Genomic DNA, 25162 nt, shown 5'->3' with positions numbered 1-25162 from the left:
CATTAAGTTTGTATGGTATTTTGGGTGCGTGTTTCTTGTTCATAGTATGGCCTTAGAGCTCTTTTCAGGCTATTGTAGTTTGTAAGGTTTCTGTATTCAAAAGTTAATTTGTTTATCAAGTCTGGGATGTAGAAGTTTCGCGTGGCCTTTCCGTAGTGATTATTGTATTTATGTGTGATATAATTAGTAGTCTGAGGTCTTGTTATACGGTATGTATTTTGATTGTCTTGTAGCTGGCATCGAAATAATGTTTTAACAAAGCTGCTTAGTGACATAAATGTTTTGCTCTCAGTATTTTGTGTTCTGACATTGCAATGCATATAAGGTAGTTATTTTTTCTTTGTTCCCAAAAGATCAGTTTTATCATTTTGTACTGTAGCGACATTAATCTATTTAATTTGTAGGATGCACAGAAAGCATACGTTGTTATTATAGCGTATCTTAGTATATTTTGGCATAGTGCTTTGTATATTAGTGTTTTTAGGCGTATGGGAACTATGTCTTTTAACCTGTAGAGTTTGCCACTTATTGTTCGGTGTTTGTTGTGTAGATGGTTTATGTGGCTATTCCAGTTCATATCTGCATCGAAGTAAATTCCAAGGTATCGTATTGTTTCGACCTGAGTGATTGTAGTAGTTTTGCTGTTCTGTGTGTTTTTTATGTTGGAAAGTGGATTTTGGATGTTTATATATTTGTTATCAACTGGTCGAGTTAGTGGATTTCTGAATATCATTAATTTTGTCTTTTCTCAATTTAGGTGTATGGAGTTTTTGGTGAGCCAGTCTATGATCAGATTTATGTCATGTTGCATATTTGTTTGGGCTATGCTTGCGTTATTATGGATGGATATTATTGCTGTATCGCCTGCGTATTGGAATATCTTACCTTTGAGTGGTAGCTCATTAATATCGTGCGTGTAAATGTTGGATAGACTTGGGGAGAGAGTACAGCTCCCTGTGGTATTCCACAGGTTACTGGTAGCTCTCTGCTTCGGTTTGACCCGATACGTGTGATATGCTTTATATTTTGAAGGTAGTTTGTAAACCACCTGTGAAGAGGCCCGTCTATTCCAACATGCTTCAGCTTTTCTAACAAGGTTTAATGTGTAAGTGCATCGAATGCTTTAGTTAGATCAAAGACTACCAATGGTAATTTTGTTTTTGTCTAAGGTGGTATTAATTACGTCTGTAAAGTCTTCCAAGAGAGATGTTGTTCCCTTATTTTTCTGAAAACCATATTGTGTTTTGGGGATAATATGAAAGATCTCAGTGTAGGCTGTGAGTTTCTTCGGTATGATACGCTCCATAATTTGATTGATAATTGGTAATGTTGCTATGGGTCTGTAATTGCTGATTAAATTTCTTTTTCCATGTTTGTATATGGGTGTGATTATGGCGGTCTTTAGCATACTTGGTATCTGTCCTGTTTTAAATATTTTATTTATTAATTTTAGTAGGATAGGACTTAAACTAGTTGCATGTTGCTTTATACCTTTAAGTCTGATACCATCAATTCCTGTGCCTTTGTTTGGTTTGATTTGATGTATTGCAGAGAGAAGTTCTGCTTCTTTTATGGTTGGGAATCATAATGCCTGTTTTGATTGTGGTCCAAGTGGAGGGTCTCGTTTTGTGATTGTGGGAATATTTCTGTGCAGTTCTTGGATAAAGTCTGCAAAGTATTGGTTAACGTCATATGCTAGTTGTTGGATAGGTTTTGCGTCTTTCATAAAGCTGTGTTTTATGCTTTCGGAGGCTGTGGTATTGGGAACAAAATCTAGCATCTCATTAATCAGATGCCAGGTTTGTTTTATGTTGTTTTGTGCAGAGGTTAGTTTGTCTCTGTAGTAGCTTCTTTTTGCATTTCTGATTTGTGTTGTAAGGCGATTCCTTGTTATATTATATTCAGTTTTTAAAGCTGGGTTATTTGGATATCGCTTTAATTCTTTCCATAAAGCGTCCTTTCTATGTATTTCTAGGATTAAATTTTGTGTTATCCAAGGATTTTGTGTTGTTTTTGAACGAATTCTGACTTTCTTTGTAGCTTTGTTATATATTTCCTCCAGTGTGAGTTTAATGTTGTTGTATAAGATATCTGCTGAATCTGATGCTAGGTGTTCCCAGTCTGTTTTTCTTATTTCGTGGTTGACTATTTCTTCGTCTATTATTGTTTTCTGTCGCTTTTCTTCTGTGGAATATTGCATGGATATTGTCTTGGTGTGCAAGTTTAGAGCGGTGAAGTAATGGTCTGCTACTTTGCACTTTATGACTGATGCAGTGTAACTGTTTGGTGGTGCTCGGACGTTTATATGATCTAGACAGGAGGCAGTGATAGTATTTCAGAATATTTCTTCTCTAGTACATGATGTTATTGTTGGTATTAGATTATACATGGATAGCGTGTCTAGGTATTGTACAGTTTTGTTCTGGTTTTCGTTTGCAATATTTATGTTTATGTCGCCAATTATCATTAGGTATTCGGTTGAGCATATTTCTTGGCTTGAAAGTCAGCAATTGAGTTCGTGTAAGAATTTTATTATGTTTAGGTTTGGTGGCCTGTAAATAGCATTTAGTATTATAGGATGCTGTCTATTGGTGGTATTAGTGATTTCGAGGCAAAGGGTTTCAGCATGCTCAAACTGATAGGCCGTTTCTTTTGCTATTCATTTTTGTTTGATAAATATTAATATTCCACCCCTCTTTTTGTTTGGCGGCATGATCTATGTTGTTGGAAGCCTGGAATTTGGAAAGCAGTCGCTTCGTCATTAGTTATGGATACTTCTGTAATGATCAATATATCAATAATATCCGTGTAATTCCTCAGATAAGCCTGTAACAATAACCAATGTTTTCGGTTGCTTCTGATGTTAATATGCAAGATTGAGAGACCTCTTGCTTGTACTCTGTGTTGTTTCCATGCATCAAGAGATTTGAAAGTACTGATGTATTCTGGTGTAATTACATCTATCTGATGGTTCACATTCATTTTTGTTGTGTTGAGATCTTCTTGTTGAACTAAGTTGGAGTCTTTTGTTTCACTCTGGCAACCTGTCTATATCTTCCGAGCTTTTTATTTGTATAGACTTTGAAGTCTGCGACTTTCTCAAGAATATTTTACCGTCTTTGATCCATAAAAATTTATACTTTTTTCTGTTTTTTCTTTTCTTGCTTGGTTCAAAAGATTCTGATGGAAAGGTGTTAAATACTCAGATAGAAAGATTGGCGTATTGTCTTGCGATGCATTTAAATCCTTCATATAATAAAAATAATAATAATACATATATTAATAGATATAATAATATAATATAATATAATATAATATAATATAATATAATATAATATAATATAATATAATATAATATAATATAATATAATATAATATAATATAATATAATATAATATAATATAATATAATATAATATAATAATAATAATAATAACATTTCGGAAAAGCGTTCCGAACCCTTACTTTTACTTTTGATCTTATTGATTTAAAGCAACAAGGAAGGAAGGATGAATCATTGAGAGTTCCCAATACCTTATCCCCAGTAAATGAGTGCTCTACAAACTCCGTCATCTAAATTACCCCTGGGCCCATCTAATCAGAGTGCTTTATTTAACTTCGTTTGATTTGCTAGAAAAAACATGTTATTTCTAAATAATTCTAGAAATAATATACTATTAAGCATAATTTTAGACTTATATGAATTTCACGTTCAAGGAATTGGTGGCCACAAAAGGTTAGAGTTAGCAATACTTGCTAACTAGTATAAAAATGATACTATTGCTTTCCACTTTCACTCAATTACAAAATGAATAAGGGTAAAAAAAGGATACCATTCATTTTCTTGTTAGTTCGGAAGTTAATCATTTCTCTTTATATAAATTTGCAGAATTTTTATAAAATATTATTATAATCTTATAATTTAAATCGTTTTGTTAAAATAATTAGAATAAATTCATAATCTAAAAAAATAACTATAAATTTAATAATACACCATTTTTGTATTTTCATGATATAGTTAAAATAAGCCTTAAGGTGAAAATTAGGATGATGCAGTTTCAAATAACGTGTTGTTCTTCCTCAGATAGATATGTTTTCTGTGTGACAAAAAAAAATTTGTAATTTGATATGGCCTCGGTGGTGTTAGAAGGTAAACGACAATACACATTTTTTTTATTATAAGAATGTATATTTTGTCATTGACTTTCTAACACTGCTAAGGCTCTGTGATTTTGAATGATATTATACTCTATGACAACAACCTCACTAAACGTTGTTTTGTTCATATGTTTCGTTAAAAACAAGTCTTTCATAACGATAAGTGTTCGCCCAGGTGTAGAAACTCTCCCTCCCAAACCTTTGGAAACTCTGAAGCGAACAATTTGTATTCTACAAAAGGCAGATTTTTTTTCAGAAATTTCCTACTAAGATTAACATTGTTAAAGCATGATTACAGTCTTGGAATTTCTCTGGCAACAAATGTTTTATCACTATATCTAGAAAATGAAGAAAAATACATTCAAAAAAGCTGTCTGTTTTGCTTTATTCTATATTCATAAGAAATCTCGCTACGATAACATAATTACCTTAGAGCAATGTTTCCCAACGTGGACAATTTGAATATTTTGTGGGGACAATCGGAAAATGATGTTACATTCGTCACCTCACCACCGATATAGTCAAAAAATCATTGTCGGCGATAAATTGTCGATGTTGCAACCGTGGCTTTCCGAGAGAAAAAGCTGACAACACTAGTACAGCAGTCAACATAAATACAGTATCAAGAAGAACTCTCAGAAAAGCAAAATGATGAGTCTATTAGAGCTTTATTCAACATAAAAGGAACAATGTCTCATCACAAAGCCTTTGTGGCGTGACAGAAACGAAATACCGAAATGCAACCAGTTTTGCAAAAAATTACTATTTTCCTTCCTGTCGTCATATTTAGTTTAATGCGGCTTTAGTGCTGTAAATGACTTGTTACTGAAGAAATGATCTGAATATCACAAACCGTGGGGATCACAACTAGAGCTGGCAGTGAAGTTTTACGACCGGATGCCCTTCCTGACAACCTTGGCCATTTATCCGAACTTGGGACCGACACCTATTGGGGATAGCTTGCCCCTTCGGTGGCTGCAAAGGCGAAATGACATAGCAAGATAGGAACGATTCACCCCTAGCTCTCGAATACGCTAATAGCATTGGGGTAAGGAGCAACAAGAAAAGAAAGAAACAAAGAAGAATGTCATCAGGAAGGTCAGTGACTTTAGATACTTGGGTTCAACAATGAAAGAGGATGGTGAGACTGAGCAGGAAGTGGGACGCAGGATGGAGAGAGATGGCTAGAGTGCTATACGATAAGAGGGTGACGATCAATCTAAAAGGCAAAATCTACAGGACAGTAGTGAGACCAGCTATGGCGTATTGTTATGGAATCTGTGGCCCTGAGTAAAAATAATATCAACAGGATGGAGATAGCGGAGATGAGAATGCTTAGGTGGATGTGCGGTGTGACCAGAAATGATCGGCTGTGAAATTACTATGTGAGGGGAACTGTGAAAGTTACGAACTTAGGAGTAAAGATACAGGAGGGAAGGATGAGATGATTTGGTCATGTGATTAGGAGGGAGAAAGAGTATGTGGGAAGAAAGGTCATGCAGATGGATGTGCAGGGAAGGAGGAGGAAGCGCGGGCGGCCAAAGAAGAGATGGAGGGAGATGGTGGAGGAGGACTTGAGGATGAAGAACTTAGATGTGGCCACAGCCCAAGGCAGGAGGTTGTGGAGGAGACTCACTAAAAACACCAACCCTACTTATGTAGGAAAAGCTGCAGAAGAAGAAGAAGAAGATCGCAAACCGTGGGGATCTGAGATTGAAATTGACAAAATTAGTACCTCAAATAAATAGTCTTTGTAGCAGACATCAAGCTCAAGGATCGCATTAACTTGGATTTTATTTTCCCGAGTTCAGTTTCGATTTATGTTTTACAATATACAAAGTTAATATAAAATTTATATTCATTGAATCAAGTCAAATTAAAAACAGTTTTACCTATGTTACTTTTTTATTTAAAGTACATATTTATATTATACTTTTTCAGAACTTGGTCGACTATTATGCTAGAGGGGGGCATCAAAATCTTTGAGCCGTTGAGGATGGGCATGATCAATTAAGGTTGGTAACTACTGGATTAGAGAAACAAGCAAAGAAAAAGCAAAAAAGCCGTTGTTTTTTGAAAGTCAAGCAGTGACATCAAAATAGTTTCTTATGTTTATTTAATTTTTTTTACTCTCTCTTTCTTTCTTTCTTTTTTTTTTTTTGAAATATTTGCACTAATATTTCAAAACGGAATGCCCGTAATCGCCTACAGGAATCAACTTTACTAGAAGGGAAAAGGTGAATATGAGCTTGGCGGTTTGCACATTGGTCTACCTTCAGGATGTCAAAAAAAAAAAAAAAAAAAGGAGATTCTACAATCCTTCTTGTACGTGAGTACACAGTATGCATCATGAGAATGCCTTAGGAGTTACTTCTTCTGCACAAGAACAAGGTACGCTACTCGATTTCTTGTTACGAACGATATAAGGAGCTGAACTGCACACACTTTAATTCAGACTTCTACTTCGTTAAGTCTGGTAGTGAATTTTACTTGAAGACCAGACCATCCTTTTGTACAACATAGTAGTTTGCCTTTCATTAAACAGTCACTGTCAAAATAGGGTGGCTTCATATCGAGGAGAAGAAATAGCATATACGCATCACCAAGATGACAGACAATGGATGTTATAGTCCTGTTGGACCAACGGATTCCGAAATTGCCTGAGAATTTAATCGAGGTTGTAGAACTGAATTTTATGGATGATATTAAAGGCCCCAGCGGAAAGATGCCGCTCTTCGTGCTTATGAGTTTGAAGTATGTAAATGATAATCATACTTCAAAAAAAAAAAAATACGATTCAATAAAGAAAGGAGAAAAAATAGTAGTTTAGAAACGATTGCCTGCAGAAATATTGCGCCAAAGAAAAAGAAATAATTATGGCTTTTACTTCGGAAGTATTGTGCTCGTGATTATAATTGCCCATGTCTATCCAACACATGTTCACTGTTTACCGAACAGCAAGCAATTTTACATATTCATTTCCAGGGTTTTGAAGGTTTTGTAGTAGTTGATTTCTTTATTTGATTTTAATTTGCGCACAGTGTTCCGTTATTCAATCTCTTTTATTTCCCGGGCTTTTTTTCATGCAATAAATTCGACAAGCGAGCCTTTCTGAATACGTCTCCTGGCGTTCAGCAAATAAAGGACTATTCAACAGTTTTGAAAGCTTCTTTACGCAAACCAAAGCGTGTCAGAGTGAAGTGCCATCATTCAAAGGCATAAACTCTCATGGTTATTCACGTAAATAGTTGATAAATAACAGATCTGCGGGAGATTTTTTCTTTGACAGTTCCTTTAACACTTTATCAGGAAGACGGCTACTGAGCATTGTTGACAACTGAATCATAATAAGATAAAATGCAAATTTTTGAAATGCTAGAAACTTATCAGATGACATAAAATGTTTGATACGTTTCCTCTTAATATATTCATTGAAACGGAACTACTACTTCTACTAATAATAATAATTTATTTCTTGGAGAATTCACATGTTACTCCTCTACGAAATTTGTAATAGTATTACTATTTAGCCTATTTTTGTTTAGGAGTGTCCCTTTTCATATTGTCACTGGCTTTTTACTCAGTTTTAGGGCATTATTGAAGTTTTACATAGATAAATATACGAAGAATATAATAGGGAAAATTCGGACATACCTTTAGGATGTCCATGAGTCCTTTTGCTGTTCGTTTCTAGCAAAGTCGGGAAAATCTCTGGGACTGCTTAAATAAAAAGGATTTTTGTATTTTTCGCATTGCCTGAACACCGAAAATGGAAACAAACAGGAAGCTAAATGGTTTCAGTCAGTTCATGGGAAACTATTGCCACAACAAAGAGGTGCACACCTGGGTACTTCAAATTGTTATGTTTTGGTTTTACTGGGCGAAGACAGGATCGAAGTCCTACAAGAGGTTTAAACAACACTTTAGACTTTACAATAATCATTCTTCTGAAAAATCGATAAAAGCAACTTTAAATGTTTTGCTTGGCGATCTCTTCTTCATCGCTGATGAGATTACGCGCACAGATTCCCAAATTAGAAATAATACCAAGCTTTTGAGGTGGATGATGATGGGACTGAGAGTGATAGATTTTCTGTAGATAGCGATCTTCAGTTTTTCAAGTGAACGATTAAGTTTTACATCACGAAAAAGGAAGCGAATTGTTAACTTCTAGTTCCGCTGTAAATTTTATCCTAGTTGTTGGTTGTTAAGATGGCTGAAGAACTGTTGGAGTGAATCTGAACCACGGCTCCAAATAAAATAATGTCGTCTATATATCTTTTACACAATCTTGGTTTCAATGGAAAGGAGTTTATTGCTTTTTCCTCGAAGGCTTCTAAGTATACATTTGGTAGTAAAGGTCTTATACAGTTGCCCATGACTAATCAGAAATTTTGCTTGTACATCGTGTTTCTAAAATTGAAATAGCCTGAATTTATACAGTGACTTAATGACTTTTTTTAGATAATTTATCTTGTAAAAGAACTAATACTTATTCTGTAGTTACATTAGTAAATATAGAAGTGATATCTTGTAAACGTATGTATTTAATCACGGAAACCAAGTGTTCGGAATTCTTAATGTAGGAATTCGAAGAGCCTGTAAAAGTTTTCAATACTTTTGCCAGATGCTTAAATAATTTATAAGTAGGGAAGTCAATCCCATCTACAATTGGTCTCACCGGGATGTTTTCCTTGTGTATTTTTGGAACCGAAGAAATGCAAGCAATGAGAAGATGCATAGAACTGAGAGATAGTCTTAATTCTCTAGAGAATTCAAAAGTAGTTTTTAGGAGTTATTAGTTCGGTTATGTAATTCTCGAGTTGGGTCATTTTCAAGAATATAGTAAGTATCTGCATGAAGCAACTGTGACATTTTGTAATAATATTCCTCTGTATCTGGGATAACTGCGGCATTTCCTTTGTCTGCAGGAGGGATGATAATATCTTCATTTTCTTTTAAACTTTTAATACTTGGAGTTCGTTCTGCTTTGGTAACATTACTTTTTGGTCGTTTTGCTTGGTTAATAGCGAAGATTGATTCTAATCGCATTACGTTAGCTTCCTGAGATGGAAGGACAGAAGTAGCCTTTTCAATTTTGGATAATAAACGTTCTTTTGGAATATGACGAGGTGAAACTGCAAAGTTGAGATATCTGTGTCTATGTGTGATAGATGGTAACCAGATTAATTGATTATAATCTTATTGAGAAAAAAATGATCCTTTGGTTTAGATAATTTCTGTTGTTCTATTTTCAGAGATCACATTTTCTAATTAGTTTAAATCTTGTGTTCTAAATGTTTGTGGCATTGGCATAAGTTTTTCAAAATTTCTAAAAAAAGTTTAGAAAAAGGTATTACCATATCATAGTTACTAATTCAGCATATTTAATAAAGAACCATCGAAATAATCACGCCTATTAAGATTTAAAATAAGCACAGATACTTAAGTCCTATTTTTTCCAAGTATCTATTGTTCCATTGCTGTGCTACAAAGACTAGTGCCCACAGCAAAATCCAATAAAGATGTCCTTCAGTTGTTAAGTGACAGTTCCCATGAGTCATTTTGCTGTTCCTTTCTAGCAAAGTCGGGAAAATTGCAAACATCTGTGAGACTGCTTAAATAAAAAGGATTTTTGTATTTTTCGCATTGGCTGAACACCGAAAACTACTTTCGTACAAACTTTCGCCTTCTTAGCCCGTGGGAAGTTGGTAAACAATTTCATCTATCAGTCAAGTCAAACAGTCACTTAGTAATATGCTCGCATATATATGATATATTGTTTGATGGTGCCTGGCAATAAACTCGAGTGCTTCAGTGCTCAATCCATAGAGAGGATGTGTATTACCTAAAATGTATTTTGACAACAGCTTTCGTATCTGACGACAAAATGCATTTATGAAACTACCGATTCCTTCTCGTACACCGTAAGATTAGGTTTCTAACCTGATCAACATATTGGATTCCTGCAGGTGACGAACTTGTCTTTGCACCATCGTTATCATCATCTAATCAATACTTTATCTTGTCAAAATCGAGTAGTGTTTGATTTTTCACCTGCCGGTCAGCTGATACTTGTGCCTAACTTCCCTTAGCTGCCTATTTCGGTTTCTTCGTTATATCATAAATATCCTTTATGTCTAAGCAGATCAATTGAATAGCATCTCAGATGGTAAATTTCGTATTCAATTTCTCTCCGTATTGCGAAGAGAAAGCTCTTGTTGGCGAGTGGAGAGGATATTGACACAATCCAAGCCAAATAATGAAATTTACTAGGGATAGTTTAATTCCATGTTTTTCATCCAGTATATCACAAACATGTCCTAGTATACCACCAGCATAGCCAAAAAATTGATGGCTTGCAAAACATTTTATTGTTTCCCCAACTGCATGTTTGGGCATCATTGCTCAACCTCACTTCTAAATTGCGATAAAATTATAGGGTTTTTTGTTTTTCAAAAATTTTTCATTTCTTTAATCTGAAAATCTATTTGTCTAGCAAAAGATTCCTCCACTTACGCTCGATAATTATCAAATTCTAATTTAAAGGTGAAAACGTATGAGTAGACAATATCTCATTCAAATATTGCATTTGTATCTCAAAAAGGCTGCCCAGAAGAGTGTGCTGAACAAACAAAAACAACTGATATACATTGCTTTAAAATCTCTTGGATTTTTTTCATCTGTCCTTCCAATAAATGAAGCAGTTCATTAGTTTTTAGGACACCAACTCTGTCGATAAACTACGATGTGGCATTTTGGCAACAGAGTTTCTTTACCGATATAATCCTGATTTTAAACTAAACTAAACGGAAATGCTCTCCATATCATCCCAAGTCTCTCGTAGATTAGTGGTAATGTTAGAATTCACTCGTCAACAGAAACGACTCGGGTTCGAATTTAATCAATGAATAGCTAGATTAAATCCCATAATTGCATTCTTATACGAAGATTGTACATTTACGAGAGGTTATCAACTGATAAGCTTTCGTAAATGTTCCTCGTGATCCATGAAAATTGAAGGATCATGAGTTTAGTATTTACCTTAAAGGATTACTACTGAACTCATTGCTCGTGACCTGTATCACCATTTTATCCGGCTACCTCCAGCACAGGTAGTTCAGCGCTGGTTCCATCCAGTAACAGTCAAAAACCTACCACCGAGTATAATCTCTCTACCCCAGGGAGGTAAGCAAACCGGACGAAGGGCATTATTAAATATCATCAGTGAGAGTCACACGCATACACAACAACAAAAAAAAAGGTTTCCCTGTTTAAGTGCGGGATTACCGCTCCAAATACTCGTGAGATTCCCCCATTAATGAGCGATCCGCAGGATCAAAAACTCAGCATTGTTCCCCTCAGTAACAGGCTAATCCTGACACCTAGAAGAACTCTCAACATTGGCTCTACTCCACTGCTGAGCAGAGTTGCTCATATTTTTTCATCTTTGAGGTAACAGCATTGCCATTCAACCACTCAGGCGTCTAACTAAGGAAACCTTTATTCAGGTTTCCTCAGCTTGTAGAAACACATTCCATGTGAACTATTTGCATGTAACACAACAATAACAAAAGTTTGGATAATCTATTATTTATATGTCTACTATAAAATGGTGCATTAAACTATTAAAGATTTTATATATTAAAATTTATATTTTTAAAATGTATTTTTATTATAATGTTTCTATATTTTATAGAAATACTTCTATATAATCTTATTATTTTTTATTAATAAATTTTATATTAATTTTATTAATAAAAAATAAAAAAATAAAAAATGATGGTACAACATGACAAAATTTCATGCCGGCTGGGGCGTCGCCAGGTTAAACAAGACCCCCGTTGTTTTCGCCAGGGAACCAGGGCGAACAGCGAAAAGTCAGCTACTGGAACAAATCTGAAAACAAACCACAACTCAACATCACCAGAGTTAAAGATCGGTACTATCAACTTAAGAAGCCTGAATGGCAAAGAAATGGAGCTAGCTGAGGAATTAGATAAGTACCAGATCGACATAATAGGGGTGACTGAAACAAAAAAGACCAAAACTGGTGAGATCTTTCTGAGCAATAAATACAAAATGTTATATTCAGGCAATGACAATCAAGGAAAAGAAGGAGTAGCCATAGTATTCAACACAAAATACGAGGCTAATCTTCTTGAATGGCAGTCAGTCTCAAGTAGAGTAATGTGGGCAAATATGAGAATGGGGAACTGGACAATGAGACTTATTTGTGCCTATGGTCCCACAGAAGGTTCTACTAAGGTAGAAGTGGAGGAATTTTTTGACGCTTCAGAAAAAGCAACTGACACAATGAAAAAGGAAAAGTTGGTCCTTGTTGGGGATCTAAATAGCAGAGTAGGAAATTATTGTGAGACATACAAAAATATTTTGGGAAAATTTGGAGAAAAGAGCAAAGCTAATAATAATGGCAAATATCTGTTGGATTTCTGCTCAGCACATGGACTGGTTATTACTAACACCATGTTCCAACATAAAAAAGTACACAAATTCACATGGAGAGAAGAGGCTAGGAATAAGAAAAGTCTCATTGAATATGTTATTGTTGATAGTGATGTTTTCTCCCTGGTGCAGGACACCAGAGTGTACAGAGGATTTGAAATTGGAAGTGATCACTATTTTGTCTTGAGCAGGATAAAATTGAATTTCATATTGAAAAGAATAACATGTAAGAAAGTTTTAAAGCGAATAAAAGTTGAGCAACTCTCAGATGTGAACTGTAGACTAAAATACAGAAAGATTATTGAAAAGAAAATGAAAGAGTTTGAGAACAGGAATCAAACCTTGGAGATTCAGTGGCAATAAGAAACTCTGAAGAAAACATTGATTGATTCTGCCAGAGAGGCATGTGGTGAGGTTGTGTGCAAGGATAAAAAAATCAGAACTCCCTGGTGGACACAGGAAGTTAAAGAGGCAGTGGAGGAAAAGAAGAAAGCATATCAAAAGTTCCTGGCAAATAAGTCAGCTTTTACTCTTACAGAATACAGAGACAAATGTAAGAAAGCTAAACAGTGTGTAAAACTAGCTAAACAAAAGTCATGGGAGGACTTTGGCAAGAACATACAAAATAAATATCAAGAAGGTGGCAAAATATTCTGGAGGTTGTTGAAGAAGCTTAGGAATGGAGGAAAGAGTGCTGTAAAAGGAATTAGAGATGATAAAGGTGACATGAAAATAGGAGAAAAAGATATCCTTGAAGTATGGAGTAATTACTTTGAAAAACTGCTAAATGAAAGAAGCAGTGATGACAGTGATAAAAAACACTGACCAGGCATGCATTCAGGAATACATATCCATACTTGAAGTAGAAAAAGCCATCAAAGGCTTGAAATGTGGAAAGGCAGCAGGAGTAGATGACATTCGACCAGAAATGCTGAAGTATGGTGGTATAAGAGTCTTACAGTGGCTGCACTGCATAGTTTAGAAAGCCTGGACAGAGGGACGAATTCCCGATGATTGGAGTAGAGCTCTCATAGTACCCATATATAAAAAGGGAAATAAAACTGAATGTGAGAATTACAGAGGTATTTCCCTACTGAGTGTTCCTGGCAAGATCTATGCAAGTATACTTGAGAAACGGTTGAGATGAATTGTGGAAGTAAAGGTTGGTGAAGAACAAGCTGGATTCAGGCCAAATAGAGGCTGTCAGGATCAGATCTTCACTTTACACAAATAGTCGAGAAAGCATGGGAATATAACAAAGATCTGTATTTAAGTTTTGTCGATTTGGAAAAGGCATATGACAAGGTGCCAAGAGAGAAGCTATTCAATACGCTGCAGTTATATGGTGTCAATGGGGCATTATATCAAGCAATACTTAGTCTTTATTTGAGTTGCTAGTCAGCAGTTAGAATTGAAGGAAGTATAGGAAGATGGTTTAATGTTAAATCTGGTGTGAGACAAGGATGTATATTATCCCCTCTGTTATTCATTATTTATATGGATCACATTATGAAGGAATGTGGTATTAAACATGATATCAAAATTGGAGATGTTAATGTCAGCTCTTTGCTTTATGCGGATGATGTTATACTTCTAAATAAATCCGCTACAAGTCTGCAAGATTCTCTGACTGAATTGAATAACTGTTGTAATAGATATGGTATGAAGGTCAGCAATAAAGAGACAAAGACAATGAAAATAGGCAGAATCATTGAAAATGTCAACTGTGTTGTGAATGGAGAACCTGTGGAACAAGTAAAACATTTCAGCTACTTAGTCACGAATTTTACTGAAGATGGTAAATTAAATATAGAAATAGACAACAGAATCAACAAAGCTGGTATGGTGGGAAGTCAATTGAATAAATTCATATGGAATAAGAAAGAAATTAGTTTGAACACTAAATTAGCTGTATACAAGACAGTGTTCAAACTAATTTCTTTCTTATTCCAAATGAGAGCTTGGTCAGAAGTAAAACACTTGACCAAAGACTAGAGACCGCAGATATGAGAGTTCTGAGAAAGATTAGAGGCGTTATCAGATGGGATCAATGGCAATATCATATTAAAAATGAGGATATTAGGAAAGAACTTGACATTGTCAGCATCCAGGAATGCGTTACCAGAGCTAATCTCAGGTGGTATGGTCACTTAAATAGAATGGGAGAGGAAAGATTAGCAAAACAAGTGTTGTCTGCCAGGTTGGCAAAAAAACGACCCAGAGGAAGACCAAGATATAGGTGGATTGATACTGTACAAAGCCTTAGACGATAGAAATATAAGATCTGATAATGTTGGAGTCTTGACAAGTAACAGACTGATTTGGAGGAAAATTGTAGATAGGCAGTTAGTAATGATGTAATTTTTTCATGTAGTACTGTCATATCCTGTACACCCCTTGAGGGTACATGGCTTGAATTTGATGATGATAATCTTATTATTTGCAAGCTTATATAGAATTATTTCTATGTTCTTAATGTCATCTTTATTACACGACTACATCAGTACAGTTGAAAGTCATCTGCATAGCGAGAATTCCCATAAATTTCATGATTGTAATAATAATAATAATAATAATAATAATAATAATAATAATGTTCTTTTAAGACATTATATATATATATATATATATATATATATATATATATATATCCTTATACATTACATCCTCCTTCTGCTTCCACCTACACCTTCCTCCCTTCCACCTTACGTCAGCTTTTAAGTAATTCCCATTTACTTAGTATGAGAGTCATCATCATTCTGTATTAGTGCCAGCTGGCAACTTCTTCAAGAAATTGTAGTTATTTACGAAGAAACTTAAAAGTGCAGCGGTGAGATATTTAAATGAGCTATTATCTGCCAAAGGAAACTGGAGATACGCTTTTAATTTTTTAAAAAAGGATATACTGTATATTGGAAGCAGTTTGCAAGTTATGTAAAGTATTGTTAGCATTGAGATAGTGCCTGCATCGGAAATCTTTCAAGGAAAATTTTTTCGTTACTTATTTTAAATGGCTAATTTATGTTCTGCAAAAGTTTATATTTGTATGAAAAGTTATATGGAAACCAAAAAGAATTTTGTACCTTTAGAACTGCATTTTCGGCTGTTCACGCATATAATAACATGATAAAAAGAACGTTTTATTGCTATTGGAGCATTAATTTTAATATATATATATATATATATATATATATATATATATATATATATATATATAAATTTAACTGACTAGAACCCGAATTTCGGGTTCTAGTCAGTTAAATTTATTTTTATAAATGTATACATCCCGAGTAAATCCTAATTTCAACAATATATATATATATATATATATATATATTGCTATTGGAGCAATATATATATATAATTTCGGCGTGAACAGCCGAAAATGGAAGGGAGGAAGGTGTAGGTGGAAGCAGGAGGAGGATGTAATGTATAAGGTTATGAACTGACGTTTTCGAGAGTGAAAACTGACTGTGATAAACAAAATATGATCTATTTTGAGACCTGGAGAACTAAATGGGGAGATATAAAACATATTTTAAGCGATACTTTGTAGTAGTTCTAACATTTCCTTCTATGAATATCATATGCTGAATATTTCAATTTCTTCGAAGACTCGTTTTCATTGTGTTCAATCAATTAATTAAATAAATCTATCATTCTTTTAATCTTTCTCTCTCTCTCTCTCTCTCTTCCTCTCTCTCTCTCTCTCTCTCTCTCTCTGTGTGTGTGTGTGTGTGTGTGTGTGTGTGTGTGTGTGTGTGTGTGTGTGTGTGTGTGTGTGTGTGTGTGTGTGTGTGTGTGTGTGTGTGTGTGTGTGTGTGTGTGTGTGTGTGTGTGTGTGTGTGTGTGTGTGTTTTCCCGTACAAACATGCACAACATCTGATGCGAGCATTACGTCGTTAATTTTTTTAGGAGAAAAGCGTAAACACACAAGTCCTTATTTAGGTTAATATACACTGATCCAATTAACGACTTGTGTTTGTTGATTAAATAACGACTTGATCATCTCTTAAGCAAACCAACAAAAAAAGTAAAAACGTACAGTTAACACAGTGGTCATAATCCAATAGCCCCTCGTAGCCTTAGGTGCTTCGGCTGTAATTCCAAACAAACAGTCACTATTGCTGGCTTACAGTAATGTTTTGCTTATTCGCTATAACTTCACATATTTAATTGTCATCTTTACTAAAGCTATGTCTAAAAGCTAAAATATGTTATTGGAGCATTCGTAGCTCAATTGGTATCGACAGCGCCATTCGTTAGAAAAGAAGTGAGTGGACACTATAAACCTTTATATATGACTTAATCATTTTCATTCAGATTTAGCAGGAGATTTTCATTCTCAAAATAGGCAAACCAACAGGAAAAACAAGCAATTATCATAATATATTCGGCTCACAGCCACAGTTATTTTAGACACAATTCAAAACAACGAATCCCAATCCTAAGGATTTACTACCGAAATGCTGTTGATGTTTTCTTTATTCTCTGTCTGTTGATTACTACATGTACCAGTATATGTGTTAACTTCTTTATATAGGCATCTACCCTACTTCTTCTCTAGGAAGAGCATCAGAAATATTGGAAAATACTCTTTTAAGGCTATTAAACAAACATTTTATACTCTCGTTGCACCTTTTTATAAGGGTTTTTTCCACTTTGCAACTGCAGCTGACAATATTTATTTATTGTCAAAAATTTATAAATAAAGACAAAATTCTAATCGGTTATTGTTGGTATTTTACAAGAAACAATTGTATCGTTCTTTTGAAGTAATCATATTAACCCTCTTAAAAAATCACATATCAAAGGTATAGATTGCAGTATCACATCTCTTTCAAGCTCCAGGTGGTAATCGACCGCGAGATGCGGTGATTAATACCCTTGGAGGGTAATGGATGGCAATGCTGTAGCCAATGAAGTTCTAACTGAGGCTTGGCTATTGCTGTTACCCTCCTGCCATGATCAGAGCTTTAATAGCTCAATAACACCTTATCCCTACACTGTCCTCTACAGATAACGGGGCAGATGAAAAGCATTCTTGCTTCACCGCTTTAAGCCAGTCCTTATAAGGATAAGGACTTTTAAGCGCCACTCATATGATAGAGAATGTAAAATCATGAATTAAAATATTTAATGGTGTGTTTTACTTTTTGTAGTTTTTAGAAAAAAATTATATTTAATAAAAAATTAACTTTTAAATTTCAAATAGAATATAAGTTCCGTTATTATTTCAGAAAAAAAATAATTTGAAAAGTTGTAAATAAACTGTGTGCATAGGTATATGAACTAATGAAGAGATCTCTATCAAAGAGATATATGCTTAGGTATCGATCGCCTAGCCCAGCGGTTTTCAACCTCTTTTATCTTACGGCACACTAAAACTAATTGCTGAACTTCTACGTCACACCATTCAAGTATTGAGAAATATATGACTGTTTCAAATAAGGACGAACCCGTCGTAATCCTCTTTATGAAACATCTCTTTGAAACCCTATTCATTTATGACACCTTGTAATGAAATACAAACGAATAATCAAAGTTATTTATAACAGTAATTAGTTAGTAATTAGTATTTTTTAAAAATCAATGAGATACATGAGCTTGACTTTGTTTCATTATGTCCTTTGTGGGAGATCGGATTGTAGATAGGCATGCCATCAAATCTTCTTCCAAGGTTTCACGCTGCTAGCTATTCTTGTTTTTTATAGGTCATTGCAGAAAAGCCATCTCTTCACACAAACATGAAGTGGAGAAAGGAAGAAGTGCTTCACTACCTTTTTTGTAATAATGGAATATGCACTTCAAATAGATCCAGAACTAAATGGTATTTGTTGTTGGATGTTTACGTTTTAATATTCTGTCATTTCTTATTTCCATTAGCTCCTTGTCTTCTGCAGTGTTTTTTTGCCAACTGACAAGCATTTAAGACAAACGGATTCCTTACCCAATCTAAGGATGATATATCAGGTGAGGAAATTTTTTTTCAATATTTTTGCTAAGCAATATTAAACTTTGTAAAAACAGATCTATAAGGTTTTTATCCAGTCTGTCAGCTCAAACATTTTTGCTGTGTTTTCTCTTCTGATTCTTGTTTCCCAAAGCGCTAGCTTTTCTTCGAAAGCGTTAATTTTGTCGGTGCAAGTAAGAATATTTTCATTCTTTCCTTGCATACTTTTATTAAGAGTGTTCAAAACTTGAAAAAAAAAAGTCAGCAAGGAATGCAACCTTATGCACCACAGCTCATTGCTAAGAAAATCAGCTAATCTCAGATTGTTGAGTTGTGAAAAAAGTCAGAAGCTCCTCTTTTGTTTCACAGAATCTTGAAAAAACTCACCCTCGAGATAGCCACCTCACTTCTGTATGCATTAGCAGCTGCGTTTGAGAAGTTTCCATTGAGAAATATCGTGCTGCAAACAATCCCGATTGTACTTTCGATATGATTAACCATTTTAACCGACTCGTGTAGTGCTCTAGTCAGCTCAGGTACTATTGATTTTGAAACTAGTACCTCTTCGTGTAGAAAACAAATAAGTAAAAACAATTCTGTGGTTCTTTTGCTGAGCCAGCAGAACAAATAATTTTACCCTTCCCGACATAGAGCGAGCACCATTTATACAAATACATGATTGCCAGGACAAGTTGTGAGAATTGAAATAATTATCAACCACATCAAAAATCTCTTGACCCTTTGTTGTTTCCGGGAGTGGGTGACAAAAAAAGTTCTACAATATCTGTGTTATAATCAAATCCACTGAATGCTAGAAGTTGAGCTTTTCCAGGGACGTCAGTTGATTCATCCAGCTGAATAGCAAGCATATCTACATCTTTAATATGAGCCATCACTTTCAGCTCAACATCTTGAGACATATCCTGAATACGTCGACTAATGGGGTTGTCTGAAATAGGGATTTTTAAAATCTCCTTTTCATATTCTTCACCAAACATCATATTTACAATTTTACAGAATGCCGGTAAAATTACGGAATCGGCGATTGTGTGAGATTATCTTTTGGGCAATTATTTCAGCGACGACAGCGTAACTTCCTTCTTGTGCTTTTTGGATATTGCAACAAATTGACCCAATTTTGTTTGCCTGGAGAGTTTAATCGAGTACAAGTCTTTTGAAATATTCCACTGGTTTCTTGCACAAGTGGGAGTGTTGCGACTACAGATATCTCTTCATTTTGCTAGGAAACTTTTTTCTTGATTTGCCAGCTTTTCGCCACATACAACACAAGTGGCTTAGTGACTATCTTCACTTGAAATAAAGCCGAATAACAGATAATCTCCATTGTACTGGTCGACAATGGTTTTAGATGTACTAACATCACTTATTACTTCACCTCATTCTCATCTAAGTTTCACTTTTAATTATTAACTCGTCCATGTTGAATGGATCCTATAAAAAATATTAAAAAAAAGTCGAAAAAAAATTAATGAATTTACTCTTACGAGTTAAAAGAAACAACAAAACAGATCTTATAGAATTGAAACCGATTCATTCAGCTGTGTCTATGAGAAAAATGCTCAAAGATTTCAGTTGTTCGCTGATTCAACCTGTCTCATTTCTATTCGACGTCATTTCTATTCGACGTGTACTCTACAGGATGAACAACTGTAGGAACCCGTAAACACATAAAACGATGCATATTATAAATAACAAGCATAATAAATCTATATGATGCCAATATAATCATAAGTTTTATTCACTCTTAACAATTCCGTTCAATGCAATATACAGATATGACTCCTCATACTTTGCAGGTAAAATGCACAAATACAATTCTTTTTTACATCAGTTTTATTCCTTTATATCAAAATATTGCAGCACACCGGTTGAAAATTGTTAACCTAGCCTATGAGTAAATGCAAATTTTGTGCTCTTTCCTTCATAAAAAAAAGAAAAATCTTTATAACTTCTGATATTATTGTATAATAATATATTGGAAAATACAATATTCGATTCCAAAGATAAAAGTAAATACTACTAGCGATTCTTATGTTGTAACAAGAAAACTCACTTAAAAAAGTACGGATTGGTCTTTTATAAAAGAAATTATAATGATAAAAATAGCTACGAAATACCAGAAAGGTCATCTTCAAAGTTTAAAAAAATCATTAAGTGCTTTTTTAAAGCGCTTTTTTCCTGAATCCCTATTATTTTCGAAAAAATTCCATTTTTTTTTCTCACTGAAAGTACCAATGGATCACTTCACTCTGGCCTTTACACTCGAAAGCAGAACTCTCCAAGAAAAAATGTTTTCTCCATTCTTTCTGTGATAATGTTGAAAGAATGCATATATGAATAGTAGATGAATAGGAAAAGTGCATCCGTCAAATGTGAAGAAACTACTTATTTATTAATAAATTCATGACAATGGCTATCATCCGGCCAAAGAAAATGATCTAGCTTGCCAGACTCTAACTCATATGACAATATTAAGGCAGAAGAACAGTTGTGTTTCCTTTCTATCGCAGTAAGAATTGCCTCATTTACAGCTAAAGAAACACGATGATTGTTCTGTTGCTATCTCTACTGTTGCAGACAAATCCCCCAAGGAAAACTTCTCATCAACAGCCAAGATATTTATTTGTTGATAACAGTATACTCGTATTCCTTGCTGTGCATATCGAGTATTTCCTTTGTTACACGTTAGTTTCATATAAAGAATAAATTTAAATATAATCTCCATTCTTTTTTTTTTTAATATTTCATTTACTTGTAAGTATAGGACGCTGTAATCACCTCTGAAATTTTTCCTTTAGGCATCCCCCTTACCTCCCATACCACATTTTATTCGCCATCAGAGATGGATCACACTGAAGCAATGTTATATCTCACAAACACTTTTTGATATCACATTATTATTCTATATCTTTTACATAGATTTTATATACTAAGTCGTTGGCGTTAAAATGAAGAGTACCTACAAGGGCATTCTTGGATGTTTTGTTTGAAAAGGAGGCGGTTTGAAAATAATGCCAACGTAGTTAAAACATCATCCTCAAAATTTTAAAACTAAACATCTTAAGGAAAATTTCTGTGACATTCATTTTACCAAACTTCTTAGTATAAAATCTAACTTATGTGCAGACTTCCAAATCTGATGTCTTATTTTTGACAGAACCCCAAATTGCTGTCATAACAACCACAATTCATCTGTTTGAACCAGACTTTGTATGATTCCTTCCGCTAGGGTAGTTAGTAAACGTATTTTTGTGAGACCTAGTACTTCTTGCTAGAGGATTCCTAATTTTGAATCTCAATTTCTTGACCATCCGTACTTAAGATTTCTATTCCTCATTATGTATCATCCATGTCCTTCTGATCCTTCAATTGAAAATCATTCTGACTCCTTGATTTTTTTATAATTAAAGGTTGAATTTTTGAAATCCAATTATCCTAATGAAGTCGTCTTCTTTCGTAATTATTCCTCAAGTTTCATATTTACAAGTGGCTCCATTCATTCGGTTCAACTGACCAAGATGGAAGAGAATCTGGGGTATTCCTATAAGCAATGACCTAAAGCAAATTGTTCATCAACCAACAAGAATAACCAAAAATTTTCTCCACTCATCCGACACTCAGGATCTTTTTTAATCAATTCTGCTTCCAAGTGCACAGTTGAGATGAGATGACTTCTTTTGCTGATTCAGATCACAATCTCATTCGACTCCAATGGAACCCACCTCCCTCTGCCGTTTACAACTTTGTGTCCTTTGGCTTTACAACAACTCCGAGTAGGATCTCGGAGAATCTTGTTCCTCTGTTACTTGCTCAGACTACTGTTTTCAGTTCGATACGTGTGATCTTGTTACAGAAATTACATGAGGCCTTCATTCCCCAAGTTGTTTAAAATTCCCGCCATTTATCTAATCCATGGGTTTCCAAAAAAAAAAAAAAGTGCCAAAAAAGTCCCTACAAAAAAAAATGGAAGTTGCACCAATGGAAGTCGGATGTTTTTGTTCTTTGCGAAAGCTGTTGAAAAAATTTCTGTCCATCTTTTTTCGCCTAAGACGTTATTTTTCAGCTACTTATCTGTAAACTTGCAAAACTTTGGAATATAGTTCTCCCATTTGAGATCGTGTCTAAAATTCTTGAAGCTGTTCAAAAGAAAACAGGTCAACTAAACACGACCAATAACTATTCAACATCATCGTGAGTTGAATTGCTAACTCACGGAATCTACTAATCCCTCGAGTGTAAGAGTGATATAAAAATTAAAAATAATGTAATATAAATTTAATTACCATTTGATTTAATGGTAACATTCAAGACTAATCTATATAAGAAATACAGATTCTATTCTAGTAATCTACAAGGATTTTTCCTACACGTTTTCAGCGATTTCCACAGGTTATTGATCTTTGGCACAAGCAATAAGTTTTGTCTGAATAAGTAGGCTTTTTAAATCCCTCAACCAAGTAAAATTGAGAGTGACTACACACGAGTACATGCAAATAAATATTAAGACGGGGACGATTAATATTATGACATTTTTTATTTTTATTTTTAGTCTTTTATTTATTTTTTTATTTGAGTGCTGTCTTTTACAAAACATGTAAAAATAAAATCGTTTTATATATTTTTCAATTGTTATATTATGAAATTATAACTTAAGTATTTTACATCCTTATATTAAGTAATTAATCCTAAAATAATAACCGTAAAATTAATTAACCCTAAAATAATGTTTTCTCCATTATGTTTAAATACCATCAAATTTTAATATTTATGAATATATTCATTATAGTTCTTTAAAACACAGAGAAATTGAACTATTACAAAACACGGATGAACAATCCAGTGAAGTAAATTTCATTAGACAATTTTTTAACAAAATTTACTCGTGCGTTATGTTATTTGAATTTTATTTCAGCAAAGTGAGAACAATTAAGTAGCATTAAAGTACACCCATGGCACGCATCGGCTATAAACTTTCATATTTATTTTTTTTAAAATCATCGTGTACATGACCTGTCAGAGCCGAGGTATGCGCCGTAGTATATCACTACCACATGAGAGTTAACTGGTAAGAATTTGTTGACATTTTTGTTTGCACAGCTGGTGGAAATCTGAGGAGAAGGAGGCTAAAAATACGATTAGCAGATGGTGTTACTGTAGTGTTGGAGTTGGAATGTTTGTATATGCTAACCAGCTGGTGGTAATCGCGATTTTAGTGATTTCTAAGAATCTGGAGGGATGGTTAACTTCAATTCGTAGAAAAAATATCATTGAAATTTCTGTAGAAAAAGAGAGAATCCAGAAATGCACTATAGGCATTATTCGCTCTAATTTTTATCCTCCTATATGCGCATGAAAAACATTTTGTGCACAAGATTCAATGTATGCGATAGCATGTGCTGGAAATAACGAAAGTCATCTCACACACTCTAAATTAATTCACTTAAATGCACGTAGCTTAGAGAATCGCTCACCGTTTGCATGACTGCAAACGGTGAGTTCAAATGACTGCGCTGTCTAGACAGTAGACACTCTAACAGGGGCGGCTCGTGCATAGGCACTGCGGAACTGCAGTACCCCCAATTTTTCTTGATATATAAACATATTTATTTATATTTGCTTGTAATATTTCATTTTACCATCAACAATCCTATACAATTCTCTTATTTTGTAAAAAAATAATAAAAATCCATCTTGTAGCACTAAGAAGCCCGAAGGAGGCTAGTGGCACTGTGTTTTCCACAGTGTCATATTGCTACGCGCGGAAGCATATATACGTCATAGTGAGATGCGAGCTATTAGCGTAACGCGGCACTGTCCGTCGCGCAGTTCCACTGTTGTTTATATGCAGTTTGCGACAGTAGTAGAGTGTTCGTAGTGCCTATCGTGTTTACTCCGCCTCATTAAATATTTAGAGATTACAATTAAAGACATAACATTAACTATAGTAATTTTGAACTATAACAAACTGTATAATTTTATCGATAATAAACAATTTTTTTTCATGTTTAATTTTTTTTTTCATTTTTATCATATAGAGCCTGTGTAGCTGAGTAGAAGTGGAGTTTGCACACTCTTCAGCTCTTGACCGCACGACAAAAGGCGTTCGAATCTAGTCGCCGACTAGAGGAACTTTTTCTAAGCCTTTTCTCGCCCGGTTCCAGAGTTAGTCGATCTCTGGCACGGGCTAGAAGGTTTTTCATCCCGGAAACTAGGGTTTTTTGTCCCATAAACTCAAGAAAATCGGCCGTCGAACCCACACTATTTTCAGACATTAAATATATATTGTGTTAGGGTTAGGGACCACCAGATGGCGGCATTTACTAGCCGCCTTCTTCACTGTGTGCCGCTTAATTAGTGACAGCCTTGGGCAAGCTATCTCTGATTGGCTACCAGTGGAGATTGAACTGCCCACTCAGTCTCCAAAAGTTAGATAGGGCTTAAAAACGGCCTCCCCTACTCCCTATACAGGAACAAAAAGGCGTTAGCGGATTTTTTTTTTGATATTTTATCCAAACATGTATACACTGTACTTACAGTGTGTATGTATATTTTTCGACAGCTGCAG

This window comes from Typopeltis vanoorti, chromosome 11, assembly GCF_054136105.1.
Source record: "Typopeltis vanoorti isolate ZY-2024b chromosome 11, IOZ_Tvanoo_1.0, whole genome shotgun sequence".
Taxonomy (NCBI): domain Eukaryota; kingdom Metazoa; phylum Arthropoda; class Arachnida; order Uropygi; family Thelyphonidae; genus Typopeltis; species Typopeltis vanoorti.
The sequence above is the reverse complement of the archived record's forward strand: the minus strand, read 5'-3'. Positions refer to the sequence as shown.